Raw genomic sequence first — 8,331 nt, forward strand, 5'->3', positions numbered from 1 at the left:
GACGATATATATAATATGTATCAATCAAATATAAATTTTTATTACAGTTTATATAATAAACTTGACCGCTTGCAAAAATGAAGAAAAAACTAAGAAAGAACTTCCTAAGACTAAGAAGACTAAGAACTAAGAAGAAGTTGTGTATACTTTATTAAAACTTGGAATTAGAAAATCAAGACAAGGAAATGTCTAGGTAACTTTCATAAAAAATGATTGAAGGGTCCCTTAGGCAGAAATATTTTATACAAAGCAGTAAATAATATAATTACCACTTACGAGCCAAGGTCTGATTCATACTCTAGTAAAAAAGTAAGCTAGTGCCAAATTCCATTGGAAACTGGGTACTTAGTTTTGAGTTGCAAATTGATGATTTTTTTTATAAATCTTTCAAAAAAGACAAATAAAATTAACATGTCTAATCTTTAATCACAATATGTTCAGATCTGTTACTCCAAATAAACAAATATGTTACAATAAAGCAAATATTGATCATTACTTTTCACAGGATGATGATGAAATCCCTAAAGTAACTAAACACATAAGAAAACATTAAACGAAAAAACTAATTGGATGTATTACTAATTGGTTGTGAGAATAATAGCCACAAACCAATGAGGACACAGCTTGTGTTACAACAATCTTCCTTTACTCTTCTATGTACTTTTTATGAAAATTGTATTGCAAATTTTTTGAAAATGTACTACTTGTAAAAATTGACAAAATTAGGAGCTTTTTTGTACATATGAGAGGTTTCACACCTGACTGTGGTCTTTGACAAGTATTGAAACAACTTACAAAGAACAATTCTCACAAGCATCACATACATATATACATACATGTAATTGGCTACTCATCCAAATGCCATCTTTGGCTTTTGTCCAAATTTACTGCTTGAGGAAAAGTTTACTCATATATGTAGTTTTTGATGTGTGTTCAAACTTGATGACTGAGCAAACGTTTTGTAACATATATCACACGTAAAAGGTTTCTCACCCGAATGAATTCTTTGATGATTGTTAAAATAGGACGAATGAGAAAAGGCCTTGTCACAAACATTACACTTGAACGGTTTTTCACCCGTATGAATTCATTTATGTGTTTTAAAATCTGATGAATAAGCAAAGGACTTATCACAAACATCACACTTAAACGGTTTCTCACCCGTATGCTTTCTGTGATGGTTGTTCAAATTTGAAACATGAGAAAAGGTTTTGTCACATACATCACACTTAAACGGTTTTTCACCTGTATGCCCTCTTTGGTGCCTGTTCAAATTTAATGCTTGAGAAAAGGTCTTGTCACAAACATCACACTTAAACGGTTTTTCACCCGTATGGATTCTTTGACGTGCCTTCAAATGCTTGGTGAGAGAATTATTATGAATTATTTGATGTTTGTTCAAATGATCAGCGCGAGAAAAGGTCTTGTCACATACATCACACTTAAACGGCTTTTCACCAGTATGCCCTCTTTGGTGCCTATTCAAATGTACTGATTGAGAAAAGGTCTTGTCACATTCATCACACTTAAACGGTTTTTCACCTGTATGAATTCTTTGATGTGTATTCAAATGTCCTGCTTGAGAAAAAGTCTTGTCACATACCTCACATTTATATGTCTTTTTCTTTTTATGAGTTTTTTTTATATCTTTTCAATTTTTCACACTTTTTACTTTGCAAGCAACTTATAAAATCTCTTTTCTGATTTTCTAAGCATTTTCCTTCCGATTTAGATGCACAACCATTTGAGAATCCACTTGAAGAGGGATTCTTTGAAACAACTAGTGACGTATTTCTCTGTAAGTGTAGCCCAGATACGTGTGGTGAAACGTGACCTAAGATTAAAAAGTCTACAGAGTTAAAGAAAAATGAGTGAAACATTAAATAAGAACTCAAAATACGGAAAACAAAAAAACACATCTTTCAATATGTTTAAAAGTCTACACAGTAAAAAACCCATAAAACCAAATATTAAAACTCAAAACAAAACATAAATCATTCAATATCTAACAACTAATAGCCTACAGAGTTAAAAAAAAACCTTATACCTTTCAATAGGTTTTAACAACTAATTTTATTTTCGATCCCTCTTCTCTCCTTCGAGGTGATACTATAACTAGCTTTTAAAATTAGTTTTTCTAATTTAACAAAATAATTAAAATGAAACCTTAAGTGATCTAAAGTATACCAAGGGGTAAACCAAATCATAATTTTTTTTTCATTGTTTTTCACTGTATGTTAAAAGGATTTATCCCTATTTGAACTATTTTTACGACCTGTGGAAAACAGTATTTCCGCCATTTTTTTTAAATCCAATCAGATTCTCTATTTTCTTCTAGCTAGAAAGACAGTTCAATCTAGCTTCTAGACAGTTCAGATTAAAAAAGCTAATTTTCTGTTTCTTTCAAATTAAACTTGAAATCAAAATAATAGACAGATTTATCTAATGATTTATAAAGAATTTTATACACTATAAATATGAATTGTACAATCTATCTAGTCGTGTAGTTTTAAGGCTTATTATCAAGCTTACAGAAAAATAATAAAAACTACCAAATAACTTTCAAGTGAAAATTTAAAAATGTTCTTGAAAGAATAGAAAAACGATTTGTCAAACATATGCACATTTGAATAAGATAAAACAAAAGTACCATCGTAATATTAAGTCACATTGTCATAGTTTTGTCTAATAAATTATTATCCAATGCATTTCAATAAAAAAAACATAATGTTTCAGATGTACCTTCATTGCTAGAATATTTGGATTCTAGGGTGTTGTATTCAAATTTACATGGTCCTGAAATGCTAGGTAAATTAAGCAAAGGAACATCTTCCCGCTTCGGTGACAAATGATTGTATGGAAAATGAAACGGCTTCTCGCTGTCACTTGGTGAAGCATCTTCAACTTCTAAAAAGAAATTTAAATTTAACAGACATGGAAAAATTAAATAGTAAAGCTTACTATACAAACCTAGCAGCTTTTTCTTTTTAGTTACATGAAAAATTTAAATATAAAGAGATTACATTTGTACCTTAAATCAGATGTATATGCAGGTTTTTTCTTAAATCTTTTTTAAAATCTACTTTTTATAAAGCAAAAGAAAACCAGAAACATTCGAAAAAATTCATAGCATAGAACGAGTTGCTGGATAAGTGTAGGTTAAGGATAACTTATTTAATAAAAAAAAATAACGTTTTACAGCTAGACAATCACAAAAAAAAAATTAAAAGTGAAAGAATACCAATCGATCTGTGTTAGTTCCGCAAACATAAAACACAAAATATAGCCTCCCAAAGTTTAGCTGCTGAATTCACATAACTTCATTCCTCTCTTACATGTATTGTAATAAGATATTCCCATTTCAATCCCCAAAACTAGCCTTGCCGTGGTAAAAACATATTGTTCGTCATAGCTATACAGAGAATATATTGATAGAAAGTTTTTCCATCAGATGATAACTTGTCTCACCAAACTTAAAAATTAAAGCTAGTAAATTTAATTCAAATGTTTTTTGCGCCACAAAGAAGTCAGTTTTATCACCCTTAAGCTCTTAATCGCTAGATCCAAGTACATATACTACCTCTAACTACTAACAACTCACCAGCACCAAGCCACCAGAGGCAAACACAGCTTCAAAAGCTTCTCCTCGATCCCAATCTATTCAATGCTTCCCTCTTTACAACCTCCCCGGAAGTTCCCATTTCCTTTAAATATATTTTTTATGCCATCCTCGCACCCTAACCACTTACGACCTGCTTTCTGTTTAGCCTTAGACGATTGGCCAAAAGAACAACCTTTGGCAATCTGTCATCCTTCATCCCCAAAACATGCCCAAGCCATCTCAACCTTTCTCGAATTATAGTCCTAGAAAGTGGAATCACTTTTCGTACAGCCTAGGGTTTGAAATACAGTGAGTCAGCCTGGTACTCGGAACAATCCGTAGGTAATTCCTCTGGACAACATCTAACAAATGTTCATTCTCTTTTCGCAGCGCCTATTCTTCAATGCCATATCTGACCAATGTCGTCACTACAGCTTTTAAAATTCTAATCTTATTTGCAAACTTATCTTCCTATTCATCCGAATTTTTTTAACTGTGAAAAAGCACCCTTAGCCTTGGCTATTCTATTTTTAACATCTTCATTGCTCCTACCATCTTTACTAATAATACTACCAAGCTAAGTGAAGCTGTCCAGGATATCAATCTTTTCGTTACCCAACGTCACTTTTTCATCTTGACTTATTCCAAGCCTTAGTGACTTTTTTTAACATTAATTTTTGAGCCTATTTTTGCTCCCTCAGCTCGCAAAACCTCTAAAAGTTCATACATTATACTCACACTGTCATCTAGGATGCTTAAATCGTCAACATAATCTAAGTCCAGGAATTTTTTCCCTCCCCATTTGATTCTATGCTCTCCCATTCTCTTTCCTGTGCTTCTTAAGACAGTCCATCAAAATGATCCATATAAACACAACTCTGCTTAACTCCTGATTGAACACAAAACCAGCTGCTAACCTCATTTCCTATCTTGACCACACCGGTGTTATTTTCGTATATAGCACTAATCACTTTTGTGCATTTGTCTTGTATACCACACAAGGACAAGATCTTCACTCTTCTATCAGCAGAATCAAACCCTTGCTCACAATCTAAAAACTGAGGACCAAAGGTGTTTGATAACTCAGGCACTTCTCAATTATTAACCTACGAGTAAAAATTTGGTCAACACATCTTACCTTTTTTAAAACCGCACTGTTCTTCTCTTCTGACTTTAGAAGAGAAGTATCTCTTCTATATGATACTTTTTAAGAATCATATTACTAAGTAGTTTGCTACCTACAGAGGCTAGACTAATGCCTTGATAGTTACCACAGTCATTCTTATCATCTTTCTTATACAGTGGAATCATTAAGGTTTTCCTAAATTCGCTGGGTACTTCCCTTTAAAAAAAACATCATATTCATAATCTTTAGTAACTTATTTCTAACCTCAGAGCCACCATATTAAAGAAACTCATTTACCACAGTATCAGCACTTGGAGCTTTATTTTATTTAAATCCTATTAGTACTGTCGCTAATTCTTCCTCGAAAAACAAATCTTGCTTCACGTTTAAGGCATCAAAAAAATTTTCATTTTCCTCTATATCTTTTCCTGCAACTCTATCTTGGTTTAGCACAAACTCAACATGTTTTTTTAACCCTTTTTTTTATCACTAATTGTGGTCCTGTTCCAATCCTTGACTGGAATAAGTCCAGATTGACTACTCTCTCTCAATTTATTAACATGCCAGTACAATATTCTACTATTATGCTGTCTAGCTACATCTTCTAGATCCTCGAGAATTTTGTCCATGACTTCCATTTCACACCTCCTTAGTTCACATTCTAACGCTTTCTCTGCTTTATTTACATTCGTTTTGTTTTCATATGATCTTTCACTCAGATAGTTCTTATATATGCCCCATCTCCAGTCCATTAAACACAAAGCTGTAGCTTTTCTTTTATTCTTTAACAGAAAATTCAACTGTACAACTTACCGTTTTTAATAAAAGAATTCTCAGAAACTGTGATGGGATCGGCCATTTTTGGAATTTGTGGCAAGTCCATGACAATTCTTGTAACAAATTTAATGCAAATTATGAGAAGGATAATACTATCATCGAAACTTGGATACAACACAGATTTTAGTCAGGAGAAACCTAAAACAAAAAAGGAAAAGGATTGATTACTAATAATGACTTTTAACCACTGCAGAGCAGATTTTTATCTTAATATAATTGAAAGAAAAGGCTCAGCTCCTTCAGCAGTCAAAGGCATTACAGATCTGATAATTTTTTTTAATCCTTTAGAAGGAGAATGTGACACAATTGCCCTGGTGGCAATTGCAGTTGAAGATATATGAATACCCTAATTTAATTTTCTTTTTCTTATATTCCGTGCCTTTGTATTTTTTTTTTATATGCACAATAACAGTCACCGTCTATATTATCCTGCTGTCTAGAATCAGTTATAGTTTTGTTTGAAGCTAAGCCTGTTACCATGACAACATAATTAAAGAGAGGGAGCAAGTAATTGGGAATATGTTATATATAAAGGAATGCGATTTCAGGAAAAAAAAAACTTAATGTGTTTATTTTTTAAAAAAAGAAGAAAATAGTGGATAAAAAGCAACAAAAGCAGAAGCACCTGACAAATCAGTTTTTCAATTGTTTTTCCAGATATTAAAAATAATAAAAATTAAAATATCGATAATAAATATCTTATCTCTTTTATTTAAATTTCTTATATATTTGAAAAACTACCGATATTGTTTGCGGGATACACAGCAATTAGTTTGAACACAGGCAATCAGGATGACCTCCAATGGTCCCTTGAAACAGTTGCTTTGAATGTAAATTCTTGGTTTCATGCTAATCGGCTAACACCTAGCTTACAGAAGTTGGAATCCAGAATCCTGGAGTGCTAGAGAATCCCCTCCTGGATTTTGAAAAATAAAGTTTTGAGGAGTATTTTCACTGAAAAAAAAATATAAATCCCACTCCACTAAAAAAATTTCTACTGTAACGGAGTACAGAGGAAAAGAAAGCAAGAAAGGAAGAAGAAAAAAAGAGAAGAATAAAGGAAATACAAGAAAAATCATTGACTTGTAGAGATATGGATGGGATTTACAAAATAAAATATTGATAAATTAACAGTCCATTCAATCCCCGCTACTGTAGGTGAAAAGGAATATCTCTTTCAATCTCTTTTTATGTGTAGGGTGATGATTATTCAATTGCTAAATAAAATAACTTTTATTTGTTGGCAATCTGGGGAAGTTAAGATCTTAATCTGAGTCTTGATTTCTTATTTTTAACAAACAGAAAAAGAAATTTATTCGTAGCCCTTGATAAATGGCTATACTTAGTTTCAACAAGAAGTGTCATGCTATGGAAAAAAAAATCTATAGGTTTGATTTTTAAAAACCATATGCCCAAATTAAGGTAAAAAATGTGTTGCAAATTAAGAATATACAGAAATAAAAAAAGACGTTTTAGTTTAAAATAAACTTTCTGTCTTACTAGGGTCTGTTAAAAAAGGTCCGGGATTGTTATTGATTAATTTTGAACTATTTGGAGCCCTCGTAAATGTGAGGGAAAAATCAATATCCTAAAACTCGGGAAACATTGAAAAAAACATTCAACTAATGAAAAATATAAAGTACCTAAGATTTGGTTTGGAAACAGAAACTTTAATCTATGCAAACAACCCAGATTCCTGGACACTGTTGCCACGTGTTTATTAATATGGGCTTTAAACGACAAAGCTGAATCTATATACATACCTAACTATCTAAATACATCCACTCTTTCTATGGCGGAAACTCCAATTTTTAAAGTTCAAAATGACACATGCTTCACTGACCTCGAAGCTCTCCCAAAAACATTAAATTCTTACTTCTCTAGGTTAAGTATTGGTCAATCAGCATGAAACGAAGAATTTATGTTCAAAGCAACAGTTTTGAGGGACAACCATAGGTCCTCCTCATTTCCCATCTTCAAACTAATTGTTGTCTCATTTGCAAACATTATTGGCCATTGTTCTTCCAAAGGCATGCGACTTGGAAGATCCTTTATATTAATGAAAAAAAAAGCATTAGCCTAATAACAGACCCCTAGGGTACCCCTAAATTTTCTAGTGAGAAAATATGATATGATTCTTAGCCAACTTTGACTTTAAAACTTCTTTCAGATAAATACAATCACATAAATTAGGGGCTATTTCACAAATTTCTATATTTTCCAAATTGTCAAGAAGAATTGCAAGGTCTATTGTACCAAAAGCTTTTTTAATGTAAAAAAAATATATAATTGCCGCCGGATAATTATCATCCAAAGCCTCAGATAAAAATGAAGTAAAGCAGCTGCTGATTGCTTTGTCGACCAACCATTCAAGAAACCAAACTAATTGGGAAGAAAAAAATTATTTACCAGAAATGAAGTAAACCTAATCTTTACTATTGCCTTAGGAAAATAGTTATGTATAAAGTAAGGAAAGGAGCTTGAAAACACCTTCCATACAGATATTTTAAGCTCAGAACTTACTCAAAGGACCGTAAATTACCAGTTTTAGACCATCAACTTGGTAAAAGCCTAGAATTGAGGTTGTTGAGAAGGAATAATTATAAAATTAAAATTCTTACTTCATAACATGCCGAACAATTGTAGTTACACGCTTAAACAGCAGCTAAACTATGCTTTACCTTCCCTTCTTCCTAATATTCCAACATATATTCTTTTCCAAATTATATATTTCCCATGAGCTTTTCTGGTTTTTGATTTTGTCACA

General features: G+C 32.1%; 1 long non-coding RNA gene across 1 annotated transcript; it reads right to left on the reverse strand.

Moving 5' to 3' along the window:
- Window positions 1-1,099: 1,099 nt before the first annotated feature.
- LOC148938864 (uncharacterized) lies at window positions 1,100-7,845 on the reverse strand. Its single transcript, XR_016143605.1, has 3 exons — window positions 7,441-7,845; window positions 5,541-5,702; window positions 1,100-1,834 (listed from the first exon to the last, which is right to left on the reverse strand). It is a non-coding gene; the product is annotated as an uncharacterized LOC148938864 (long non-coding RNA).
- Window positions 7,846-8,331: the final 486 nt, after the last annotated feature.

This window comes from Artemia sp. Qi Xiang Cuo, unplaced genomic scaffold (assembly GCF_049724085.1).
Source record: "Artemia sp. Qi Xiang Cuo unplaced genomic scaffold, ASM4972408v1 HiC_scaffold_193, whole genome shotgun sequence".
NCBI lineage: Eukaryota > Metazoa > Arthropoda > Branchiopoda > Anostraca > Artemiidae > Artemia > Artemia sp. Qi Xiang Cuo.